This window comes from Lepidochelys kempii, chromosome 5 (genome assembly GCF_965140265.1).
Source record: "Lepidochelys kempii isolate rLepKem1 chromosome 5, rLepKem1.hap2, whole genome shotgun sequence".
NCBI lineage: Eukaryota > Metazoa > Chordata > Testudines > Cheloniidae > Lepidochelys > Lepidochelys kempii.
The window spans coordinates 88,885,555-88,910,263 of record NC_133260.1 but is presented as its reverse complement, the minus strand read 5'-3'; the positions used below and the strand labels follow the sequence as shown (position 1 = coordinate 88,910,263).

General features: G+C 43.5%; 1 protein-coding gene across 1 annotated transcript in view; it reads left to right on the top strand.

The window, feature by feature from the left end:
* The first annotated feature begins 6,425 nt into the window (after positions 1-6,425).
* LRRC2 (leucine rich repeat containing 2) overlaps positions 6,426-24,709 on the top strand; it is a 284,223-nt gene continuing 265,939 nt past the window's right edge. The window contains exon 1 of the mRNA XM_073344941.1: positions 6,426-6,507. The gene's annotated coding sequence lies outside the window, so the exon portion shown is untranslated. The remainder of the gene's footprint in view (positions 6,508-24,709) is intronic.

The window sequence follows — 24,709 nt, the reverse complement described above, 5'->3', positions numbered from 1 at the left end:
CTCCTCAGCCCGGGGAGCCGTGTGCAGCAGCTCCCCACCCCAGCTCATCTCTGCTCCACTTCCTCCCCGAGCACACCACCACTTCTCCCGCCTCCCAGGCTTGCGGCACCAATCAGCTGTTTGGCACGCAAGCCTTGGAGGGAGAGAAGCAGAGCAGGGCGGTGCTCAGGGGAGGAGGCAGAGGAGAAGTGAGCTGGGGCGGGGAGCGGTTCCCCTGTGCGCTGCCCCCCACCCTGTTGTTTGCTGCAGGTGGCCCTCCCTGCACCCCACTGCCCCAGCTTACCTCCGCTCCACTGCTGCTCCCAACCACTTGGCACCGTAGGCGACTGCCTAGTTCTCCTAGTGGTTGCACCGGCCCTGGGCCTGTCTCTCAAGGTCTGTGAGAGTGATGGATCGTCCTTCAGGATAGGTTGTAGATCTTTGATGATGTGCTGGAGAGGTTTTAGTTGGTGGCTGTAGTTGATGGCTAGTGGCGTAGGAGAACACTTCAATCTCTCTGGTCACTCAATAACAGACCTAAAAGTGGCAACTGTTACTCACACCTTCTTGTCAACTGTCTGAAATGAGCCACTCTCATTACCACTTCAAAAGTTATTTTTCCTCCCTTAGTACCCTGCTGTTAATTGAATTGTCTCCTTAGACTGCCCTCACACTTGGTAAGGCAACTCCCATCCTTTCATTTATTTATACCTGCTCCTGTATTTTCTACTCCATGCGGCTGATGAAGTGGGTTCTAGCCCACGGAAGCTTATGACCAAATAAATAAGGTGCCACAAAGACTCCTCATTGTTTTTGCTGATACAGACTAACACGGCTACCACTCTGAAAGCAACAAAAACATTACTAAAGTCATTGTAGTTGTTTACCTGGTTACATTAGTACAGAGCAGAGAACCAATGGTTTAGGTCATACTATTATTCTAGATCTTTAGAAGACTGCCTAGGCCGAATTATGCTCTTATTCAACCTGTGTAAACTTAACAAAGTCCCTTATGGGTGTAAAGGAGATCAGAATTTTGTCTCCCAACTGGAATACTGTGTGCTGTACCAGTCTCCATGCCACAGAAAAGCTATTTATTACCTTGAAAAGGGTGCAGCATAGGGCAATAAAGATGATACCCCGTATCCAGAATCTAATACTATTAGGGCAATATTTTATATATATATATATATAAAATAATATCTCGAGTCTATGATAAAAACGTAAGAGTTGGGATTGAGGAAACTCTGAGAAGGATATAAAAGGACATTTCCAAAGCATGAAAAAGTCTTGATCAAGTTGGTAGAGATGCATCGTATGAATTGGTAAAAATTTTAGAAGTTAGAGGCTCTAATCAATAACTAGGAAACTGGGTAAATGCAGAATTTAAGCAGAACAACTTCACACAAAGAAATGCATTGCTTTAGAAATATAGTAATGGGCAGGTCGTCTTACCTCTTAAATTTTCTTCCCTGGTCTCTTCTCCTTATGACATTGGGGTAAACACGGAGTGTACTTTGTTTCCCCAACACCATTCCTATCAAGCTTACTGACCTATGTAGCAATCAGAATGGACAGGATTTTTGACTTAGGAAATATACTTGTCTTGGAAGAGTGTGTGGTCATTTGTGAAACCCAGACAGGGAATTTGGGGATGAAAGTAAGTTTTTGTTTGTTTAGGGAGGGGTGTGTCTTTTGACAGTACTTAAGCTTTCATCATGTACCTAAGTTACTGATTGTATGCATAAATATAGATCCAGTCTACTTATGTCCCCATTCTTCTCTGAGGGCCAGGCTCTCCCACACGGCATTGCATGGTTGATCCATTGTGGTGCATCATAGCCTCCCTGACTGGCTTACATTTCCTATCTTATAGAAGAAAATAGGGGCATGAGGCACCTAACCACAACTCCTTGCTCTGGTGGACTCTGTTTAGTGTCAAACTTCGCCCAAACAAAGTGCTTTGACATTTCCAAACAGAAATTTTCTGAACTTTCTGTTTTGTGGGGGGAATGGATATTTTGACTTTTTGGCCCAAAGTTGGTCCAGATAAAAGTTCAAGATACTGGAATTTCTGACATTAACTTGTGTTACCCTGGAATCTGAACAACTTTTCCTCTCTCCTGACTAGGTATAAACAGGACATGTCTAATTTCAGGCTAAAATATATATATCTTTAATGTCTACATAGTGACTGGATCTCATTGTTATGAAGTCTGAAAAAGGATTAACCAGTTAAATTATATCAGTATCAATGGAAAAAATGTCAGTATCAGTTCAAACAGGTAAGATACACTTCCACACCTTCATGTAGGAATCCACCTTACAGGATGGAACACTTGTGTTCAAGTCTGATTGGACATTAACAGCCAGCCAGCTTGACTATTTAACCAAACCCACCTGTAAAGGAGGGGTGGCAGCTGTTCTCTTTCAGATCAATGATGGATATGTGCATTTTATCAACCATTTACCTAATTACTGTGAAATATTTTACTTTTTTTCAAGTACAGCAAAGGGGAGATAAGCCTTCTTCCAGGCACACAGCATGCTCTCTATTGCTAGTCCTCCAGTCCAGCTACTAGCTGCAGTATGATCTTCCTTTTGCCATAACCAGTTCAAAGTCAAAAATCCCTGCACTTCACACCAAAATCAATTACTTGAAAACTCTTGCTGAGCCAGACCCATCATGCTGCTTAATTACCTATCCCAGAATGATGCCGTTTCCCCTGATTTTTAAAAACTGTTTTGGTATTTTAACTGCACTAAGGATATTTACTCTTGCTGTGTTTTTAATTGTGTAGAGGGCCAAGTGTTCAGATAGACACTATTACATTTAAATATAGATGTCTGTATCATTATTCAACACTATTGCTCTGTTTATTGACTACTGGGTCTACTCATGTATTGTAGTTCTTCTTAAAGATTATTGCCAGTTGAGGCTCAAACTTTAATTTGTGTTTTTTGGTTTTTTTGTTCTGTTTTTGTTTTTTAATCCAAACCTAATAATATACACGTTTTTTTATTTTCTTTAAAAATGTTTTAAATGAAGATATAAACTTTAAACTGTCTCTTGCAGTGTTTGCAACCCAGACAAAATCTCTGTGTCAGTGCATGGAAGAGAGAGAGGGATGCCAGCTAACTAGAAAAGTTCTAAATATAACTGGCGAGTCTCACTTCAGTGCTTAACACAAGTGAAAGGAAAATAGTAAATAGCATAAGTAGCAAAGAGGAAATAAGCATGTAGCAATGTATTGACTTAATGACTATAAACTCGTTTAGTTATTATTCAGATTATTCAAAAGCAAATGCCTTAAACATGCTAGGTATTAAATGGAATGAATGACATGTGCCGAGATTCATCACAGTTCAACCTTATCTCAAAAGCTATCCAGTTAAAAAGATGGAAGTATCTGGGACACGTGTTAAGAATGAAGCCCCAGAGTGTTTGCCCTGGCAGGTGTGCCTTTGGGCAGCTGGAGGAAACCACAAAAAGGGCCAACTAAAAGAATCTCTCCATCAAACACTACTCAGAGAGGGAAAACTTATAGTACATAACCACATCGAGGACATGCAAAGAATGACCCAGAATAGACAGATGGCAGAGCCTTGTTTGTGCCCCAAGCAACATTTGACAGCACAAGAAGGATTCAGGTGGCCTGCATTACTGTAATAACTAGACTCTGTATAGTCTTTAAAAAGGACACTGTCAGGTTAATACTTGTTTGGTACAGTACATATTTTTCTACAACTATTGATTTATAATAGCTACAAAAGGGACTAACTAAACGGTGTTGCTTTCTGGTATGTATGTTTGATTCACAGGCTGTGGCCAGAAAAAAGCTGCCAGCACAAAACAAACCTTATGAGACACAAGCCGTCTGTTCAGGAAGAAGAGCCCTGTTCTCAAAGTAGCCTTCTAGTTTCTCCTGCAGTATTCATCCATTCTTGACCATCTCTATAACAATGCTCCTATTGACTCATTAGAAACAAGATTAGGCCCAGTGTAAATTAATTTGTTCATCTCTGATCTCCACATTTCCTAGTTCTACAGTAGCCAGTGCAGATGCATTTTGCATATGCACATCCCTCTGTCTTCAGATTTTTCCACATAAAACAGTTTTGAGAGTTTTAAATCCGCATAAGAGAGTTTTAAATCTAACTAACAAAAATACCATATATATGTAACGTTTTCTCTGCCAAGAGAACTGAGCAGTCATATTCTAGAATTTTCCCTGTTGATCATCTGGGATAGGTCTTCCAGTAACTTTTCCCCCAAGAGGCTGTAGAATTTCTTTCTCAGAACTTTCGGTATTCTACCAAAGCAATCGACATATTACCATTACTCCCTCAGTTCTTTCCTACTTCAGGAGTGCTATTTCAAAAGATGTTAACTGCTTCTTACCCATTTATCATTTTCTTTACCCATTATACAATAAGATAATTTTGGATCCTTCTATGCTTCTTATTCTAACATTTTAATCTTTTCTACTAGTAACGTTGTTCCCTTCTTTATTTGTAAAGGAAGGGGAATAAAGTGAATATTAGTGCTTGTGAAAAGTTCAAGACTTTACAGCTTCAGTGTCTAGCACTGTCGCTAGAACTCAGCAAATTATGGATTTTTTTCCCCCCGTTCACTGGCAATTTTCAAAAGTCAGAAAATTCATTGCCAGTTGGACAAAAACAATTCCCCCTCCCCATTTTTGATGAATCAAAAAGTTTTAAATTCATTTTGGGTCAAACAGTTTTATTTGACCTGAAATGAAATGTATTTAGATTTTTGAGAAAATTTTTTAAACATTTGGGGTTTTAAAAAAAATAAAATTAAAGGAATTTTCAATATAAAATCACTTTGAACCAAACGATGAAACCATGTGGTTCTAAATGTCAAAACAAAATATTAAGTTTTTTCAGAACTTTAGCTTTTTGCCTCCCAAAATAAACAATTTTGCAAAACTGCTATGAATTCGCAAAACACTTTGGTGTTGCCAAATGTGCATTTTTGCCTAATTAAATAAAATAACTAAAAAATCTTGGCTGAAAATTTTTTCCCAGCTCTAGATGTCACCCATATTAGAGCTACAGGATAGACAGTACTAGTGCAAACTTCCGGCTTTGACCTGTTAAAATCTTCTCCCTTGTTTGGAGGGGCAGCTTCTACAAAGGAGAAGATAGCTCACTCTCCAGGGATGTTTAGTCCTTGGCCTGTCAACTGAGAGCACCAACAAGTGTACCAGTTAGAGCCATCTGTGGGAGTGGTTTTGTGATAGACATCCTAATTCTAAGAATTGGCTTGAGATGGTCAACTCATCTCACATAGGCTACCAAATAGTCTTCAGATGGTAGCAATTTTTGGTCATTACTGACATGGGCCAGATTCAAACTGGCAGCTAAGATGTGAAAGGCTCCATATGTCAATTTCTCCTCTGAGTCATTAGGTGACATATGGTTTTATTCTTAGTAATATGATGCCACGCTGATAGATTTGAAATTCTTTATCCAAAGATTAAAGATAGCTTGTGTCATAGTTAGTGGGAGCTTCCTACAAATATTTGTGCCAATTGGGAAAGATTCAGAATGTAGAAACTTGACATCTGTGCTTTAATTTGTTAAACATATTCCACATATTCCAATCAGGTTATAGAATCAGACATAACCTAGCATGATTTTAAAAGGCTTCAGGTCTTAGTATTTCTATCCATCCATCCAAATAATTTTTTTTAGTGGAAGAACTTTAATTATAGCTTGGTCAGTGTCCCTCCAACATTACTTTGGTCCTTTATCTCTCTTCCCCAGGGCTCTTATCTAGGCTGGCTAGTAAGAATAAGTAATCTAGAACTGCCAATGCTGCTTTTAATTTCTAATTGTCTGACAATCTGTTTGTATATCTTCTATTATTCCTGTCAACATTTTAAAATGTAACACTTCTGAGGGTTCTTGAGTGAACTTCCTCAAAAGGATATAAATAAGCTACGTATTTCTGAAGATCACTTTGATACTTGTATTCCCCCAGACCGCAAAATGGATAAAAATTAAAATAGTTCAGATTCTAATTTTCTATCTGAGCAAACATCTGCCATCTAAATGACTTGCAGTCCAAAGGAGAAAAGAACAACTTCAGACTGACTCTCACATGTAGGGTTCTGATCTCCAACAGACTAATCCCATCTCAAATGCCTGTTAATAAAAGAATCTTCTCCATTAAGCGAGAAGTAAATGAATACCAATGAAAATAAATACTTTGGACCTTTGGTTACCAATTATCCATCCAAAATGCTTACTAAGCATGTCTATTAAATGGGAAGTGTGGCATTTGAACTGGGGTGGGAAGGGGGAACCTGTTGACTTTACTGTTGGGTTTCTGTTCAGATTAACTTCTATTTACTAACCAATAGAGGACGTTTTGATTTACCATGCCCTTTGGCAACATCTAATCTACACTCTCAAGATCCAAACATGATACTACACGGTGTTGCTCCAAAGCAATGTTCCTCTTGGTTCTCCAGAATATCCGTTGTAAACTTATCCCAGGTAGGAGGAAATGGATTTATATTTTCCCCGCTTTTACTTTTGAGTGTATGCCACAAGAGAAGACAGGGAACAATGATGGTTTCCAAAGAAAAGCATAAGAGGGGAAAGTCTCTTACAAACCAGAGAAGCCTGAAGCATGCTATCTGGGGGAAGAGAGGAAAAAGTAGAGAACAAAAAATGTGCCGTGGTATGCGTTAGCAGAAGGAGGTGGTGGTGGCGGTGGCAGAGAAGAATGAAATGACATTATGGCTACTTGCTTGAAGGGAAGGAGATTGCAAACCGGGGACAGAACAAGACACGACTATTATCAGGGTCACTTTCTTAATCATTTTATGAGAAATATGAATGAAAAGGGATTTCAGTTCTTGCACATGTTAGTCACATTTCAATGGATCTATTCTTTGTGAAAAATAATACTGTGGAATACTAGAAAAGCCAATGAATTCAAGACAGGAATTTTAGAATCCAGAAGCTGTAACTCAAGTTATTCTACAGGCTGACGACAGGAGTAAATCTGAGGATTAAAATTTTAAAAATACTTGACAAGCATCCTACTTCTATTTTTATCCCAGTGCAAAATATTTCAAGTTAAGCTAATGCAGATGTTTCTGCAATAAGCTATTTTTCTTGGTAAGGCACTTCTTTTCTATAGCACACTAGGGAATACTAGCAAATGCAACTTTATGCTCTGCAGCATGTCTTATGTGAACTATATGCCAAAAATATGGCAAAATTAATGATCTCTGTTACTATAGTAAGGAGAAGGCTCTTACAGCTGCCCTGGTGAGGTTGTGGAGAGGAGGCCAGTGCTTGTTAAGCAGAGAGACTTGGGAGAGGAATAGAGGGAGAGCTTCTGAGAATTTCAGTTTTCTCAGAATTGGGCAGTTTTGAGCTGGCTCCTGAAATGAATGAGTAGCCAATGGAATTATTTGAACATGGGAACAACACAGTTGCATGTTTTGGTGTGAGAAGAAATCAGGAAATAGAATGTTGCACATTATTATTATTTATGCTGCAGTTGTAGGAACTGGGTCTTGGTAAGGCCACAGAGGAGGAAGCTGCAACTGTCAAGACAAGAGGAGATGATGATATACCTGAGGACTTCAGCAGAGGCAGTGATGTTCACAAACCTCGTTCTAAAGGTGGTGAGATGATTAGCAGATCTGCAGTAGAAGATGAGAGGAGGTAGAGAGATGATGTCAAGGTTACAGACTGCGCCAGATTATGCCCTGATTTAAAATGTGCAACCCACTTTGATTTTAAGTGTAAATCAGGGCAGAATTTGACTCAAAGGAGGTTGGAGATAGTTATATCTGAGTTGCTTCTTCCTTGCTATTCTTGTAGGTTTCTCTGATCTTCTCCTGTTCCTAACCAACCAACTTTTGCCTGCCTGATCTCTAATTGGCTTATTTTTCAGTCCTACCATTAGCATACTGATCCTCCAATCACCTTCAGACCCTCTCTGATTGGTCCATACTTATAGATCAGAGGTGGGCAAACTATGGCCCGCAGGCCACATCTGGCCCGTGGGACCGTCCTGCCCAGCCCCTGAGCTCCTGGCCTGGGAGGCTCGCCCCCGGCCCCTCTCCTGCAGCCACGCTGCCGCACAAGCAGCGGGGCTGTGAGCTCCTGCCGCTCAGAGAGGCTTGGTAAGGGGACGGCGGCATGCACGGTGGATGGGGGGTTGGGTAGGAGGTCCCGGGGGGAAGTCAAGGGACAGGGAGCAAGGGGCGGTTGGATGTGGGGGGAGGTTCTGGGGCGGTCAGGGGTCAGGTAACAGTGGGAGTTGCATAGGGGGCAGGTTCCCAGGGGGCCTGTCAGAGGGCAGGGTTGTGGATAGGTTGGGGCAGTCAGGGGACAGGGAGTGGGGGGGGTTGGATGGGGGTGGGATCCTGGGTGGGGCGGTTTGGGGCAGGGGGTTCCAGGAGGAGGCAGTCAGGGGACAAGGAACAGGAGGTTTGGATGGGTCAGGGGTTCTGAGGGGGACAGTCAGCGGGTGGGAAGTGGGAGGGGATAGGGGCCAGGCTGTTTGGGGGGCACAGCCTTCCATACCTGGCCTTCATACAGTTTCGTACCCCAGTGTGGCCCTCGGGCCAAAAAGTTTGCCCACCCCTGTTTTTGACCAATCATAACTGCTAAATCTATGGTGACCCACACTTGTTTTTGGACTGAGTAGGCCTAGCTGACCCCTTTCTACAGTTTTGGAATGACCTTTAACTAACTTCACTCCACATTTGCCCAGCAACACACCAGCCATAGGTTCAGCTGCTTAGAACTACCATCTCACTGCCCTTGGCGGTGTGTCAACATGGATCGCACACTTAAATTACCAGACTTTTGAACTATAAACCTTTAAAATATACCGTATATGTATTTGTTAACTTGTGCATCTTAATGTTATGGTCTACTACTGCCACCTTATTTCTTACCAATTTAATTTTATTTTGGTTTTCCCCCTATTCTCTGTTAATGATGCTAAAGCAGCATTTTTCTGTGCTGTGCTTGGAAACAAAATAGAGCAGCTCAAAATCCTTCATATCAATATGGATCCACTTTGTACTGAAGCTTAACATTTTTGTTCAGATCCTACACCGGCACAAATCAGCATAGTTCTACAGGGTTACATTCAACTCGCCATCAATTTCCAGGCCTTTGCACATTAGGGTGACTCATTTTTAAGTTAATGTATTTATCTAAAATTCTACGTAAATAATATTCAAACATTAAAATTATATATTTAAAACATTTTGACCTTTTTATAATTAAAACAAACACTAGGAAATAATCATTTTAACTCGTATGTAAGTGACCAAGATTCTTTTTCAGTTCTACATCTATTTCCAATAGGTGGTGCAATAGCAGTTTCTGAAAGCAGGATGGTATTTGGGTCCTCTTGCAAAAAGTGAATTGGCTGGGCAAATCATGAAACATTGACTTGTATTTTAGACATCACACATGATAGGTGTCTGTCGGGGTGAAAGTAGCACAGATGACTTTCTGGGGCCTCAAGCAGAAGGGGCAGAGTTGGGGTCAGCGTCCCCCAGCCAGCCCATCCGTGCTGCCTGGCCCGCGCTGCCTGGGCCTCTGGTGGGGATTTAAAAGGGCCCGGGGCTCTGGCTGCTGCTGCGGCGGCCGGGAGCCCCGGGCCCTTTTAAATCGCCTGGCCCCAGGACAGCTGCCTCTTTTACCACTTCTCCCCCGCCACAAACACTTTTAAATTGCAGGGCTGCTGATGGGGGGATGGGGGGCAGAGGGCAGCTGCCCCCGGGGCCTGGTGATTTAAAAGGCCCAGGGGCCGCGGCAGCACTTTAACATCAGCTGCATGTGGGCCGGCACCGGCAGCCACTTCTCACCGGTATGCTGTACTGGCCTAGTTTCACCCCTGGTGTCTATTCCTAAATTATATACTCAGATCTATCAACTGGGGAAAGAATGAAAAAAGAAATGTTGAATCATTTATCTATAAAATATTGTGAAATTTATCACATTAATGATTTGAGTATAATTTCACCAGCCCCTGAAAAAAGCTTGGTTTTCTGATAGGTGTTTTGGGATTCCTGATGTGTGGGATGCAATCTTCTCTTCACAGAGAGCATTAGTGCCCTCTGGGGGTATGAACAGGTATTTCTCTGAACTTCAAGGGAGGTATTGAGCCACCTTTGGCCAACAAGAAGGAATTGGGGGACGGTGGAAGCAGACAGTGGGAGGAAGCGGGGATAGAGTAGAAAGAGAACAGTGTGGGGGAAGAGGAAACTGTGGCAGTTGTCTATCTTCTCTCAAAATAATAGTGAGAGATTCTGGGTTGGTTACAATCCTCTAACCTGAACCTTTATTGAACCTAACACCACGTCAATCCTTAAGTGGTATTCTTAATCACTATGAGTGAAACCCCGGCTCCACTGAAGTCTATGGCAAAACTTCCATTGACTTCATGGGGGCTTGGTTTTCATCTCATGGCAATCCATCCCTACCCACGCTCTGTTATGAAAAGTAGCTAATGTGGAAAATACCTGGACTCTCCTGTGCACTCTGTGGCCCCAGTCCTGCAAAGACTTACATATGTGATTCATTCCATGCACTGTAAGTAGTCTAACGCAAGTCAATGAGTCTACAGCCAACAGGGGAGGGATCACAGAGCACAGCGTGGCAGCATGGCTATAAACCAGTTATGCTGCTATTATCAAAGGGTGGTCCTGGAAGGGGCCTGGTGAAATGGTTCAGTCCCTCTGTTTACCTGCTTAGCAGCTGCAAACTTGAGATCAGCATTTTCTATGGATCTTTGGTCTTCACAGCTTTTTATGGTCTCACTCCTTTACCATGATCTCATTAGTACTGTAGAGGGGGTGTGCAGGATGGAGGACAGTTGGTAGATTAGCAGAATCTAATTCAGTGGTTTCACATCAAAACCCACATGGGTTTGTGATTTCCCTCCCCCTCTGTGTATCTTTACATAGGAAGAAAACGCATGACCCTATATAACTTTCACAGGGAGATTGCAAACAGTAGCTACTAAGTGGAACTTTTGCTGATAGCTAAACAGCTAATTTTTATATCTCTAAATTTGTGGGATATTGGGCTGAATTATGAGCTCTGGAAATATTGCCTCAAAAACTGTTAGGAGAAATCTGTTCTGGAGGAAACTTTATTTGAAAGGAAATATGCATAATATGGAAAGCATTAGCAAAACTCTAGAGGGTTTAGTTTCCTAACAGGCACAGACTGCAATGGTTTATGGATATGACAATCCAGATTGCTGAAGGATAAAAATGTATTTCAGATAAACATGGTGTAGGCTGGTAAGCCAAATGCAGAAGTCATTAATTTAATAAATTTTTGGTATTGTGTAGATTAACTTAAGCTTTTACAAGAACGGGCATGGGATTTGTCTCTGTTGCAGTTTTGCTTTGATCATGGAGAATTATATCTCTTATTGAAGTTATTTTTAATGATAGAGTAAGTGAGCATGGATATGTGGAAACAATACATCACTATGCAGTGCTTCTGTGGAAAGCAGTTTACAGGCACATAATGGGGAACTTTGTGGAACATTAACCACATTGTGGAAAGACTGCCCTTTTGACAGCTGTTCAGATTGCTTCTTTGCCATGCCCTTCAAATCATCTGTTTGGTCAAAATACCTCACCATTTTTTAGAGTTGTTTATATTTGGGTTGATGAATCTGCTACACCAAGTTACATGGCACTATAGTGGGACAGTGTGTAATACACTTTATTTTTAGGACTCTAGTAAAAGATTTCTCCCTTTTCCGCTCCCCCACCTCCCAGTCAGGTCTATGGGAAGGCATCATTGCTGAGGAATCCCAAACCTAAATTAAACCACGCAATTTTCCCCACCCCCAAATTAGTAGTGTTATCAAAACATCAGGGAGATTCAATTTCAAAAGCGACGGCAGTATTCCCTGTCTTCCAGCTTGTTTGTCCTTGATTCATCTTTAGTACAGAGGAAATAAACTCTTTAAAATGCACCATGAAGCAGATTCCATGGGCATGTGGGCACCGCTCAATCCTATATTGGTTTTAAAAGTTCATCCGTTCCTAGTGTTAAATACACTGGGTGTTTGAGCAGGTGAGTGTAGATTCATTACTGTACAATTGCCAGGCAGTGGGCTCTATTCCTTATTGTGCAGTCCTAGTGATAGTTAGAAGGCTCTAACGCTTTAAGACCTTACTTTTCCACATTTCCCCTTCCCCTTGCCTCCCATTTCTAGTTATTTATTTCCAAGGCTACAATTTAGTTACGGAGGTCACGGATTCCGTGACTTCACTGGACCTGCGTGACTTCTTCCGCTTCAGCTGTCAGCAGCCTGTCAATCATTCCTCCCCCCCACAGCCCAAGGCACTCCATTCCTCCTCCCTACTTAGCCCTGCCCCCAGTTGTTATTTTTAGTAAAAGTCACAGACAGGTCATAGGCTACATGAATTTTTGTTTATTGCCCGTGACCTGTCCGTGACGTTTTCTAAAAATAACCATGACAAAAACTTAGCCTTATTTATTTCTAATAATGCGAACTGGTTCCTTGGCCATTTAGTGTATATTAATGTCTGCTTGTCTATCTGCTGAGAAGAGTTGCTGTTGGTGCTGGATATGCCAACCAAACTTCCCTCTTTTTTGCTAGGCTGGTTCTCTTTATCAGTTTGGGAATGGGATTTAGTAACACCAGTAATTAAACTTCTCTTGCATTGCACCAACAGGTCAGTTTTCATTCTGAATAGCAGCAGCAATTAATGTATTATACAAGTATACAAAAATATACTTGTATGAGATCCCCAGAGTACTTTAAAGAACATTTTACCTCAGGGCAGCGATTGGAATTTGTATTTTATAAGTGGATAAAGTGAAGCATAGAGATGGTAACGCCAACATTCTCAAACTTGGGTGCTGGAGACAGGCACCCAAATAAAAAGACCTGATTTCTGAAGGTGGAAAGTACTCTCCGCTCCTGTTTTTTTTTCTCTCCCATGGTAGCTGTGGGTGCTAAATCCCTTTGAAAACTTTGTCTAAATATCAAACTAAAAATGGGCCATATAGTGAATGGCCCTTATGTTGCTGTGGTGAGATTGGAGTACAGAAAGGAGGAAGAGCATGCAAGTGGTGAGATTGGAGTACAGAAAGGAGGAAGAGCATGCAAGGAGTCTCTTCATTGTGTTGCTTTCACAAGGTCCAGTCACAACTGCAGGTTGCACTCAAAGGGGGACTCTGGGGAGTAGCTTGCACCATCCTCACTCAGGCCAGTTCCCAAATGGCATAGCTTGGCTCTATGGATTTAGATACCTAACTTCAGTCATGTTTGAAAACTTTGGCCTAAGTGACCTGTTCAGACTATGTGCTAATCTGAACACGGGAATAGAGCAGGACAAAGTAATAACTGTTGAAAATGGGAGGGAAGCTGGAATTTTAATTGACTTTTTGGGGTGCAGAGGAGAAACTTATGAAAAGTTTGATGGGGATGAAAGTTTTTATCTCACTTTTTAAATCCCTACCTTTTTACAAGGATTGAATGGGGAGTGGAGGAGGGGAGTAAAAAAGGCAGAGAAATAGTATGCTTCATTTTTGTAATCTATTTTTTTACAAAATCCATGAAGAACAAGAAAACTGTTGGCAGCAAATATGCCCTGTGCTGTGCTATAGTAAACAACTTAGTTTATTTTTCCTACAGAAAAGGTATCTTACAAATACTTTTCTTGAGTGTCTTTTTTTACATGTTATGGATTTTTTTGTTTTGTTTTTTGGAGATGTTTACTAGAGTATCTTAGTACCCTCTCATAAAGGCCAGTAATGTGTGCACCTCCTGGGGTTTATAGCCAATCATAGCCAGCTCCTATTAGAGACTTTTTTTTTTTTTTTTTAATTCCTGATTAGGAATAATGAAGTCCTGTGTGATGGAATCAAAACCTTGTGTCAGGAAGAAGATAAATTAACTCTGACACATTTTCCAGAAGTTAGAATTGTTTAGGAGAAAGATGCATTTAAAACTTAATCTTAAAATGAATTGTGCCAAATTGGAGTATTGATCTAACCATAACTAACAAAACAAATTTCAACTCTCAAAACTCAGAAAGTGGGCAAAGTTGTCTTTCCCTCAAAGTAGTAGTGAGCATCCTGTTCTAATGATGCTCCCTCTCTTTAGGGTCTTCACCACAGAGTTAACTCACGCTCTCACCTGGATTTCAGCCCAACCCTCTGTTTTCCCCCCTACTGTCCACACACAAACTTTTACTCTGGTTGATGTGTATTTGAACCTGGATTTGCTTACCCAGCTGGGGTTATAGGTTAGATCCTGGGTTTTGCTTTCTGCCCGTTTTGCAATATGGATGCAGCTAAAGCCTGAGTTACAGTGCTTGGGTTGGGATAGTCCTCCAGTGCCTTCCCAGAATTCCCTAGAGGCTGTATTTCCTGCTCTTCTACCTACTCACTCCCTACTCACCTTCTAGGCACTGGAAGCCATCTAACCGTTTATATATACCTGATTGGTGTTCAAATCCCTTGTTCCACATAGCCTGCTCCATCTCTGCACAGGTCATGTAATTCAAACAGTCTCTTTTCCAGAGCTTCATCCAGGAGCTCCGTAACACCGTGTGCTGCTAGCTGGGCAGAGGCACACACCAAGGTCTTGCATAACAATTAAGTGCAGGTTTAGAATAGAAAACCTGTAGGGTGTGTACCACAAGGCAAAAGACACTGTAGTCAGGAATGGAAACTCGCTGTCAACCTGCCCCTATTATGAGGAGTTTGACCAACTTCTCAGCACCACCCTGAACATGAAGCCTACTGCCATGTTTGATGGGCTTTCAAGGCAGAACAGTCTGATTTTTAGACTGGGGGTAGACAGACTAATAGAGCCAGAGGAAACCCTTGTGGCAGAGGGAATGGCCAGAGGGACTCACTGGAGGATGGCCTTGGCCTGGAGTTCATCAACCTGTTTGGGGAAGGGCCTGGGGAACAGAACAGAGAGAAGTAGCATTGGAGCTGGACCACAGCCATGCAAGAGGCAGCTGTTTGTTATTTGGGGGGGAAGGGAGAATTTCAGGGTGAGTGGGAGGGGTTTGCTTGTTTATGAATAATGTATTTGCTATGGAGTATATTGTGTGCTAGGGTGTGGCCTTTGATTCAGTTGAGGGTGGAAACCACGCCACTTCACTGGCCTCTCTTCCTTCCCACTCCCCATGTGTGATCCAAGATAGATTCCAAGTGGGAGAAAGGAAATAAACATGAAACTAGTGATATATTCTTATGAGGATTTAACTGATTAGTGCTAACTAATTTATTCAAAAGTGGGATTACAAGTTTAGCAAGCATCCATGCAAATATATACACTGCACTCTGCTTATAACTCTTTTATACTGGTACTAGCATTAAAACATTGTCTGAGGCCTTGGCTACACTTGCAAGTTACAGCACATTAAATCAGCCCCGGGCATCCTAACTCCTGAGGTGTCCACACTGGCAAGGCATGTTGAGCGCCTGGACTCTAGAGCTGGAGCACCCCTGGTACTCCACCTCCACGAGAAGAATAAAGCTTGCTGCGCCCCGGCTGGAGCGCCGCAGTACCAGTGTGGACGTCCTGGTCTATTAATGTGCTCTGAGTGGCCTCCATGAAGTGTCCCACAATGCCTGTTCTAGTCACTCTGGTCATCACTTTGGTCTACTGTCCTGCCCTCAGGTGACCAACCATCAGATCTGCCCTTTAAATTCTCTGGGAATTTTGAAATTCCTCTTCCTGTTTGCTCAGCAAGGCATGTAGTGCTCTCAGCGCATCTTTCCAGGTGACCATGCCTCCTTGTGCCAGGCGATCCCCAGTATGGAGCAATGGCGAGGTGCTGGACCTCATCAGTGTTTGTGGGGAGGAAGCTGTCCAGTCCCAGCTGCGCTTTTGCTGTAGGAATTATGATATCTACTGGCAGATATCAAGGGCCATGATAGAAAGGGGCCATGACCAGGGTGCAATGCAGTGCAGGGTTAAAGTGAAGGAGCTGCGGAATGCCTACCGCAAAGCCCATGAGGCAAACAACCGTTCCGGTGCTGCCCCTGCGACCTGCCATTTCTACAAAGAGCTGGACATGATACTTGGGGGCGACCCCACCTCTGCTCCGAAGACCACCATGGACACTTCAGAGGCCATAGCAGCCCAGAGTTCAACAAGGCAGGAGGAGGAAAGCGGGAGCGAGGGTGCTGAGGAGGAGGGGGGCCCAGAGCCAGAGGACAGCCCGGCATCTCTACATGCATGCAGCCAGGAGCTGTTTTCAAGCCAGGAGGAAGGTAGCCAGTCGCAGAGGATGGTGTTTGTGGAAGAACAAACAGCAGAGGAAGTGCCCGGTAAGCGGCTTTTATTTTAGAAGGTAGTTGTTTGGTGCGGGCTTTTGGGGCAAGGAGGGTTGCATAAAGAAGGGTTAGGGCTGTGTGCATGCCTAGATGCGCAATAAGGGGCGTTGATGTGCTCCCTCACATTGTGGTAATTGGCCTCAGTGATCTTATCAAAGGTCTCATGCAGAAGCTGGGCAACCCACTTGCACAGGTTCCTTGGCAGAGCTACTGTGCTCCTTGTCCCAGTCAGGCTAACATGTCCACACCATTGTGCCATGAGGGACAGGGGGACCATTGCTGCACACAGGCAAGCAGCGTAAGGACCAGGGCAGAAGCCGCATTGTAGTGGAAGACCCTCCCTTCCTTCCCAGGTCATCTTCAACAGTGAGAGATCTTCCAGGACTAACTCATCCTGTGAAAAATGTGGGGACAGTGTTCAGTATAGGGGCCCCCTGCAGCTGTTGGCTCTCCCCAAGGCACAGAACCCCAGAGGACAGTTTGGCCCTGAAACAATCAGTCTTCCTTGCCCCTGTGCTGACTCACCATTTCGGGGCTCTTGTGGGTTATGTGCACTCGCTTTGGAATGGGCACTTTCTGCTATTGTGTGCACTGTGCTTGTCTTTAAGTTCAGCTGAATCATTGCTCTGTCTAGTATGAACAATGCTGCCTCTGTTAAGTGTTGCATTTTGGCTTTACTGATGCAACCTTGAGCTTCCAGCCATCCTTGTTATCAACAGCCGAAAGGCTGGAAAGAATCAGGAAGCGTCTGCGAAGAACCAAGGAGGACCTTCTGCATGAAGTCATGCAGCAGTCCCTTACTGAAAATCAAAAAGTACAGGAGTGGTGGGACACCAAAAGGAGGCTCCACCAGCAGAATGCAGACTGCCGGCACCAAAGCACAGAGCAGCTCCTAAGCATTGTGGAGCACCAAGCGGACTCGCTGCAGGCGCTCATAGTACTCCAGACGGAGCAGATCTGCGCCCTCCTGCCCCTGCAGCTCTTGTCCCAAAACTCTTTTCCTTGTGCCCCCAAGTCACCACCAATCCACTTACCCCAACATCTGGTTTCTTACCACCACCAGCTGCCTCCAACACCTGTAGCTTCACCACCCAGCCCTGCAAACTACAACCCTTACCCACTGCACTCAACCCCCATCACCATGCATTTTAGCTAGCCTGAAGTGCAGCATTCACTGCATGGCATTCCAGCCAGGAAGGCTGAATATGATAACAAGACATATGCAAATCTGTGATTGTCCTGTTCCCCACCCATCCCCTTCCCTCCTCCCACATAGCACACATCTATCATGCCATGTGTGTTTCCCCAGCTGTTGTTTCTTTTCAATAAATGAAGTTTTTGGCTTTGCAAACATTCATTATTGCATTAAGTAAAAGATACTGTAGCCCAGGAAAGCAAAAGGCACTGCAAGTCAGTGCATCATACATAGCAAACACAGATGCCTATTAGCATTGGAACCACTGCACTTCACTCCCATGCAGGGCACCAAACATTACTGGTGGCTTTCAGCATCAAATTGTTCCCTCAACGCATCCCTAATCCTTACAGCTTCCCATACATACAGCGCCAGTGGCCCTTCAAATGGCCTAAAGCACACTCAACAGTCATTCTGCACCGACTCAGCCGGTTGTTGAACCGCTCCTTGCTGCTGTCAAGGCTCCCTGAGTATGGTTTCATGAGCCGTGGCATTAAAGAGTAAGCGGGGTCTCCAAGGATCACAATGGGCATTTCGACTTCCCCTACAGTGATCTTGTGGTCCCGGCTTGCAGCTTCCTGAACAGGCCTGTGTTCTGAAAGATGCGTGTGTCATGCACCTTTCTGGACCAGCCTGCATTAATGTCCGTGAAATGCCCACGGTGATCCACAAGTCCCTGGAGAACCATCGAGAAATAACCCTTCCAATTTATGTGCACAGAGGCTAGATGGTCTGGTGCCAGAATTGGAATATGCATCCCATCTGTGGCTCCTCCACAGTTAGGGAAACCCATTTGTGCAAAGCCAGCCACGTCGCGCACATTGCCCAGAGTCATGGTTCTTCTGAGCAGGATGCGATTAATGGCCCTGCAAACTTGCATCAACACGATTCCAATGGCCAATTTTCCTACTCTGAACTTGTTAGCGACCGATTGGTAGCTGTCTGGAGTTCTCAGCTTCCAGATTGCAATAGCCACGTGCTTCTCCACCGGCAGGGCAGCTCTTAATCTTGTGTCCTTGCGCCCACAGCACACAGTCCCATGAAAGTGGCTTTCCTCATCCGAAAGTTCTGCAGCCACTGCTCGTCATCCCAGATTTGCATGACAATCTGATCCCACTACTCACTGCTTGTTTCCCGAGCCCCAAAGTGGCATTCTACTGTGGTGAGCATGTCCGTGAATGCCACAAGCAATCTCGTGTTGTATGCGTTATGTGAGTTGACATCATTGTCGGAGTCCTCACTGTCACTTTGTAGCTTAAGGAGTAACTCGACTTCAATTCGTGACGTGCTGGTGAGACTCATCAGCATATTTCTCACAAGTTCGGGATCCAGTCCTGCAGACTGAAAGGGAAGACAGAGCACGCAGTACAAAAACCATTGAAAGATGGCGCCAGATGTGGATGGAAGCACAGGGATTGCTGGGATGTGAAACAATGCATCACGGGACATTGGGACAGAACCCAGGATGCCCTGCACTCCCCTCCCCCTTCCCACAAGCCACAGTGCTAGAATGGGAAGAGGTGCTCTGTGGGATAGCTGCCCATAATGCACGGCTCCCAATGCCGCTGCAAGTACCGCAAATGTGGCCATGCTAGTGCGCTTGCAGCTGACAGTGGGAACACACGGCAGAGCTTTCCCTGCTGTGGTCTCATAGGGCTGGTTTAACTCCTGGCGTTCTACATCTGCAAGTGTAGCCATGCCTGAGGCAGCCTGGATATGCATAAACTCTGATTTGAAGACATGACCTTAGAGACAAAGGGATGTTTCATAGATTCATAGATATTTAGGTCAGAAGGGACCATTATGATCATCTAGTCTGACCTCCTGCACAACACAGGCCACAGAATTTCACCCACCACTCCTGCAAAAAACCCAGCTCTGGCGTCTAGTGATTTTATGAGAATCTCAGCTTTCATTTAAAAATAAGGCACAAGTGTGAGGATCTGGAGCCTAGGTCTGCTGCCGGCTGCCATGTCCACACTGCAACCTGACTACTTGGGCAAAGTGGGCAGCTGCAGCCTATAACCCAATGGGTTCAAGCACCATTGGATGTCCCACCCAGGGAGATTTTTGACTACTGGAGCAAACTGTATTCCCAGATTGGCACAGGCATACTATTTAAGGCCTAGGGAAAACACCTGCAGGGTGTCTGTGCAACTAGGTGGATCCCTCGTTGTTTATGGCAAACAGACCTTGCGGAGCAGTCCTGATACTTGAGCAGGAGACCAAGGGTCAGGAGCAAAGCCTATCTCCTGATGCCTCCCTGCCTTGGTTTCTGAACCCCTGCTCTACTCCTGCCTCAGTTCCACTAACCCTAATTTGGCTGGCTTACACGGCTTTGACCTAGTGCAGTTCATCAAGCTCAATTCTGAGCTGATCTGATGGTGTGTGACACTGGTACAGACTGCTGCTTCTGGCCTTGACCCTCTAGACTGGATTCGGAGTCGGACCATGTTCTTGAGTCCCCTCCAATCCAGGACCCATGCTTAACTTGTGCCAGTGTAGCTGGGGTCATGACAATAAGGGCCAGATAAGCACATTGAGACTTTCAATGTGCCTAGTAAAAATCTGGCCCTAAGCTTCTAGCCTTTATGGTTGCAGGAAAAGCCTGAAAATGTGACCCAAAGGCACCTTAAGCTCAAAAACCAGAAAGCTAATATAAACCTCCCAATGTTTTTAAATCTCTTTGGCTTTTTTTTAAAAAAAAAAAACCCACTCATCTCATGATTTTCTGGGGGGCCTGGCTCATGACTTTGAATGCGTAGAGGTGAGCAATACTGCACAATGGTTTGGGGGTCAATTCCTTATCTCTCTGTTTAAAATTTTGTATAACTCAAGCAAAAGAGTACCAGAGAGCAATTTTAATATGAAAGGGCACAAACCAGAGCATTTTTAAACCTTTGGTCAGACTCATAATCTCAGACGCCCTTTTTTTTGTACAGAGAAGGGTATAAAATAATGGTTCAAAACTTTTCTTTTTTGGCACGCCTTTTTGGATAGTCTTCCTTGTGTCTTGTCCTGTGCATCCTAGTATTATGCCCTGCCACAGTCATTCGCGCTCTCCTCTCTCTCTCTTTTGTTTTTGTTTCAGTCAGTTGGCTCTCTTCTGCCTCACCTGCATATTCCCTCTCTCACCATAAGACTGCAAACTGGACACACCCAGGAGGGCTACCCAGGACTGAGCTGAATGCCATGAGACCAGAGAAGAGAAGCTTGGGCTAATGTGCCAGTGGTCTCTGCCAGCCCTACATTTTTATGATACCACACCACTCCCTCCAGGAAGCTGTTTCTCTCAGAACACGGTGTACCTTACACAGAAGATTTGCTCTAACCCCGCCCCCCCCCCACACCTATATTTATATCATAGCTAAAAGCATGCTGTGCATCTCTCCCCCCAGCCCATGACTAAATTTTATCCATCAGCTTTTTGTCTTGTTCTTCTGATACAATGGTGTACCTTTCCTTATTTCTCTTTTGAATATTATGTTCCAAACAAGCTGCCTGTGCAGATACCTCCAGACTTGTACCAGGATAAAGAAAATGTATCTTGCCTTTGACAGGGTTCCTATTTTCCAGTACCAAAGCCAGGTATTCCCCATTTTGTAGCTGTGCATCCATTTTTTTTCCCCCTTCCTCAGTGTCATACTTAGCAAGATGAAATTCAGCAAACAAGTGCAAATTTGAGATAATTTCTCTAACGTGTTACGGTTGTCTTGAATTCTAATCATATCTTCTGAAGTTCTTGCAACCCTTCCGAGCTTGTGTCAGCCTCAACTTTTATCTAACCCTTTAATGAAAAATCTTGACTAGTTCTGGACCCAGCACTGATCCACCTTATAGACATTTCATCGAGACCACATTTCCCTTGTATGCATACTTCCCTTTTTTCTACTATATTCCTTTAATTTAAGATGGTAAATTGCCTAAACTTGCGTATTTGGCCTCATGAACATTTTTAATATTGAACCACAAGTGTAATCAAAATCAGTTGGCTGGGCTTCTAGCAATAGTACCATTGGAAACCAAGCAGAATTTGGCCTTAATATTGGAGCTGGATGTAAACCAAGAATTTTGTTTCATGAAAAATATCAAGATTTCAACATTTCTATGTTTAGTATGTGGAACAAAACCAAGACTTTTTCCAAAAATTTTCACAGAAAAATGAAGCTCCCAGAAGAGCCAGTAGCTTGGTATTCAGGTCGCTCATCTGAGATATGGGAGACCCAGGTTTAAGTCTTTGGTCTGAATCAGGTAGGGACTTAAGCCTGGGTCTTGCACATCACATGTGAGTGCCCTAACCACTGGGAGTTTCTTTCAGACCAATATTCCATCCTGGGCCATCAGAACTGATAACTTTCACCAGCAAAGTTCATTTTTCACAAAATAGCATTTTCTATATGAAAACATAGTTTGTTGAACAGTTCCCAGCTAGCTCTACTAACACTGTACTTTTCAAAGCTATCTTACAGGTGAGGTAGCTAGTATTACTCAGATTTTCTCATAGACAGAGCGCTCACGTGAGCAAGTGTCCTAAGCATATGGCATGATTAGTGCAAGATGATTACAGGTACATCATGTCCCTTTTGTCTGCACATTTATAATCAACAATTTCTGTTCGCCCCTATGATTTAGTGAGATGTAGCCAAAACCTCTAGTAAGGCAAACACTATAGCTAATACAATTGAAGCTGTACTTGGTTGTTTGCATCATTAATCTTTTTTTATTTGTGCTAAATATATTAACCCATCACTGTCAATATCCATGTCAGGAAGTTGTAGGACATACTAGTATCTAGGCTTCATATCCTCTTCGAAACGTGCTTTGGGCTGAAAAAAGCCTGTCTTTTGGGGTATTCATAATAATGAGGGAAGAGGAAAGTGATCAGGAACAGTCAGCATGGATTCACCAAGGGACGGTCATGCCTGACTAATCTAATCACCTTCTATGATGAGATTACTGGTTCTTTGGATGAAGGGAAAGCAGTGGATGTATTGTTTCTTGACTTTAGTAAAGCTTTTGACACGGTCTCCCACAGTATTCTTGTCAGCAAGTTAAAGAAGTATGGGCTGGATGAATGCACTATAAAGTGGGTAGAAAGTTGGCTAGATTGTCAGGCTCAACGGGTAGTGATCAATGGCTCCATGTCTAGTTGGCAGCCGGTATCAAGTGGAGTGCCCCAAGGGTCGGTCCTGGGGCCGGTTTTGTTCAATATCTTCATAAATGATCTGGAGGATGGTGTGGCTTGCACTCTCAGAAAATTTGCGGATGATACTAAACTAGGAGGAGTGCTAGATATGCTGGAGGGCAGGGATAGGACACAGAGGGACCTAGACAAATTGGAGGATTGGGCCAAAAGAAATCTGATGAGGTTCAACAAGGATAAGTGCAGGGTCCTGCACTTAAGACGGAAGAACCCAATGCACCGCTAGAAACTAGGGACCTAATGGCTAGGCAGCAGTTCTGCGGAAAAGGACCTAGGGCTGACAGGACGAGAAGCTGGATATGAGTCAACAGTGTGCCCTTGTTGCCAAGAAGGCCAATGGCATTTTGGGATGTATAAGTAGGGGCATAGCGAGAAGATCGAGGGACGTGATCGTTCCCTTCTATTTGACATTGGTGAGGCCTCATCTGGAGTACTATGTCCAGTTTTGGGTCCCGCACTACAAGAAGGATGTGGATAAATTGGAGAGAGTCCAGCGAAGGGCAACAAAAATGATTAGGGGTCTGGAACACATGACTTATGAGGAGAGGCTGAGGGAACTGGGATTGTTTAGTCTGCAGAAGAGAAGAATGAGGGGGGATTTGATAGCTGCTTTCAACTACCTGAGAGGTGGTTCCACAGAGGATGGTTCTAGACTATTCTCAGTGGTAGAAGAGCACAGGACAAGGAGTAATGGTCTCAAGTTGCAGTGGGGGAGGTTTAGGTTGGATATTAGGAAAAACTTTTTCACTAGGAGGGTGGTGAAACACTGGAATGCATTACCTAGGGAGGTGGTAGAATCTCCTTCCTTAGAGGTTTTTAAGGTCAGGCTTGACAGAGCTCTGGCTGGGATGATTTAGTTGGGGATTGGCCCTGCTTTGAGCAGGGGGTTGGACTAGATGACCTCCTGAGGTCCCTTCCAACCCTGATATTCTATGATTCTATGACAAGACTATTCTTTAATACATCGTGGAACCAACAAAACTTAATAGTGTCTAGTATCTCATTTCTACACAGTGAACTATCACATATTCATTACCTCTCGGGTGAGTAGACAGCAAGTGTGAAAAATTGGGACTGGGGTGGGGGATAATAGGCACCTCTATAAGACAAAGCCCCAAAAAATTGGGACTGTCCCTATAAAATTGGGACATTTGGTCACCCTAATTACCTCCATCCTGAGCTCCTATTGAACCTTAAAAGCCAAATCAAAACCAAATAAACAAACCAACTGCTTGACCAAAACCATGCTTCATGGCTTTGATAGCGCTCCAGAGGGGCCTATTCTGGGCTGGAAGTGCTGAAATCCCTGGCCCGTAATTAGGCATAAAACTTTTTCCAAATGTGGTTGCACTCTGTTACTTTGTTGACACACGAATCATTCCACAGGAGTGTCAGCCCCCAAGTACATATTACAGAAGGGTCATTAGTCCTGAGAAAATGGAGTATTTTGTCATCACTCCAGCAGAAGTATGTACATATCATAAATGGAGCCTGAAGGGATTTAGTTCCAGGTTATTAGCTGTTCATTTGAGATGGTGGATAATAACTGCTGCTTCTGATATTGTATATGAAGCTGCCCTTTTTGCTGCTGGTTGGGCTTACTTTTTGGTGGTGGTTAGTGTTGTTATAAATAGGACCATCTGAACAAAATCGGCAATCACATGTATTGAATGAAAGCAGAGTATCTATAAAGCTTTGGAGTTCAATTAATAAGTTACTGCTTTATCACTAGATAGGCCCTAATAAAATCACTGCTAAAGCAATACCCAATATTTATAATATAACATGTCAATTGAAGCTTTGCATGTGTCTGTGTGTGTAAAAGTGATTGTACATTTTTTCCACTTACTAGCATTTCTCCCTATATAAAACTGCTGGTACACATAATTGAGAACACAGTACAAAGGGCCAAAATTAATCCCTGGTAGAACTGCACTGAAATTAGCATTACCTTAAAAACACAC